We start from the raw sequence: 2,714 nt of genomic DNA, 5'->3' as shown, positions 1-2,714 counted from the left end.
GAATTTATGAAAGAATGAGAGAAGTGATGCAAGAGGATATTCCAGACTAACAGAAATAGAGACCAATAAGTGTATGGCTTATTTTACAAAACATACAAATAATGCCACTGTTTTCCATTTGTTTTTTATTATTTGTTCTTGAGAGTAAATACTCAAAAGTTTAGTCTTGAATCATAAACTACATAACTAGGCTGAAGTGCAAATGCTCAATTTTACTGAAGTTTGTCAATTAAATATTTTAAAGTGCACACTATTAAGTGCATTACCTTTAGGAAGCAAAAGAATTATATAGGATTAATGAACTCCATTAGCTATAACTAAATTAGCTATGGCTATTGCAGTGGTAAATATAATATCAAACCTAATTTTTGTTTGCTATTGGAAAGAAGATATTGAGTTTCTTGTGAAATAGAACTCATAAAAAAGTAGTTCAATAGAGCATTTGGCCAGGTTCTCACATAAACAAATAGAAGACTCTAAAACAAGTAATGAAATTATGTTTTATGAATCTTCTGGAATAAGCAGAACCAGACAAACAGAAGTTAATCAGTCTAGAAATGCCATAAGTCGATTTCTACTGTTTGGAGGCTTTAGGTTTTTTGCTCATATTCCAGTTACAGGAAGAAGACTACTTTTTGTGGGTCTTAAGTCTAATCTATCAATATATAAATGACTGTATATTGGTTTCATCAATCATCATGCAACACAAAATAATCACATTTAAACTATAAAACATCATTCTGCAAAAAATTCTTACTTAGAAAGTGAAACAACTTCTTGACCTATTTCTCCTGGATTCAAGACCATAAATTAACCAGACACCTACTCATGCTGTCTGCTGGTGGTTAATCATACTGTTCATTCCCTGTTTCTGGCAATTATAACTCATTCTGCAGTACAAAAATACAGTTTCCTCTGACTGTTAGGAGAACATCTGATTTGGTATGAATACACATAAAACTGAAGTATAAAATATATTTTAAATAAATATTGAAAATCTAAAATAAAGACTATATAAAAATAGAGGAAAACTGACATTTCTTAATTTTCACTTTACCTATAAGGACAAAAGCAACATCCTCAAGAACCTTCATGAAAATACAGAAAAGGCATAGAACAGTACAATTTTATCAGTTTTCCAGAAATTTTTTTTAAAGTATTCATTTTTCAATCTCTTAAAAAAACCCATATAAATAAAAGTAACCATCACTTCTTGGCCTTTTGGCTAAGATCATGTGTAGTATCTGTTCTTATCAGTTTAAACTACTTTTGCTTTTGACACCATCTCTCATAACACTCTCACAAGCAAGCTTAGGAAGTGTGGGTTGGATGAGTGGTCAGTGAGGTGGGTAGAGAACCGTCTGAATGGCAGAGCCCAGAGGATTGTGATAAGCGGCGCAGAGTCTAATTGGAGGCCTGTAGCTAGTGGTGTTCCCCAAGGGTCAGTACTGGGTCTGGTCTTATTCCACATATTCATCAATGACCTGGACGAGGGAACAGAGCGTACCCTCAGCAAGTTTGCTGATGATACTAAGCTGGGAGTAGTGGCCGATACACCAGAAGGCTGCGCTGCCAATCAGCGAGACCTGGACAGTCTGGAAAGCTGGGCAGAGAGGAACCTAATGAAATTCAACAAGGGCAAGTGTAGGGTCCTGCACCTAGGGAGGAATAACCCCAAGCACCAGTACAGGTTAGGGGTTGACCTGCTGGGAAGCAGCTCTGCGGAGAAGGACCTGGGAGTCCTGGTGGACAAGAAGTTCTCCATGAGCCAGCAATGTGCCCTTGTGGCCAAGAAGGCCAATGGTGTCCTGGGGTGCATTAAGAAGAGTGTGGCCAGCAGGTCAAGGGATGTTATCGTCCCCCTCTGCTCCGCCCTCGTGAGGCCACATCTGGAGTACTGTGTCCAGTTCTGGGCTCCCCAGTGCAAGAAAGACAGGGATCTACTGGAGAGAGTCCAGCGAAGGGCTACAAAGATGAGGAAAAACTTCGTCATTTTGGGGGTGACAGAGCACCCAGCAACCATCAGGCTTGGGTTGCCCAAGAGAGGTTGTGGAGTCTCCTTCTCTGGAGATATTCAAAACCCACCTAGACGTGATCCTGTGCAACCTGCTCTAGGTGATCCTGCTTTAGCAGGGGGGGTTGGACTAGATGATCTCCAGAGGTCCCTCCCAACCCCTACCATTCTGTGATTCTATGATTTACCCAGTGAATAATACTTTTTTATTGCTTTGTTTTCGTTCTTCAACATAGAGCCAGTGTCCTAGTCCTCTCTCCTAAGATCATTTCACACATAGGAGCCTTACTGACACCTATGGATGGATAACAGGAGCTGTTATGGACTGACCACAACCTGCCATTCTCCACCCACCCTGCCCCATGAATGGGGCAGGGAGAAGGTAGAAAAGTCAGGAATGAAGGAGTGAAGTTCAGCCTGAGAAGAAGGGAGGGGTGGGGTGAAGGTGCTTCTTTCTCTGTTTCTCACCAGCCTACTCTGGTTTAACTGGCAATAAATTAAACTAATTTTCCCCAAGTTGAGTCTGTTTTGCCCGTAATGGTAATTGGTAAGTGATCTTCCTGTCTTTATCTTGACCCACAAGCTTTTTCACCTTATTTTTGTCCCCCCATCCTGTTGAAGAGGGTGAGTGAGAGAGCAGCTGGGTGAGTATCTGACAGCCAGCCAAGGTTAACCCACCACTAAAATAAAGGACAATTCT

At 40.7% G+C, this 2,714-nt stretch overlaps 1 pseudogene; it reads left to right on the top strand.

Moving 5' to 3' along the window:
* The first annotated feature begins 1,205 nt into the window (after nt 1-1,205).
* Nucleotides 1,206-1,302, top strand: LOC142601462 (U2 spliceosomal RNA; annotated as a pseudogene).
* Nucleotides 1,303-2,714: the final 1,412 nt, after the last annotated feature.

The sequence above is a fragment of the Balearica regulorum genome, chromosome 3, assembly GCF_011004875.1.
Source record: "Balearica regulorum gibbericeps isolate bBalReg1 chromosome 3, bBalReg1.pri, whole genome shotgun sequence".
NCBI classification, from domain to species: domain Eukaryota; kingdom Metazoa; phylum Chordata; class Aves; order Gruiformes; family Gruidae; genus Balearica; species Balearica regulorum.
The sequence above is the reverse complement of the archived record's forward strand: the minus strand, read 5'-3'. Positions and strand labels throughout refer to the sequence as shown.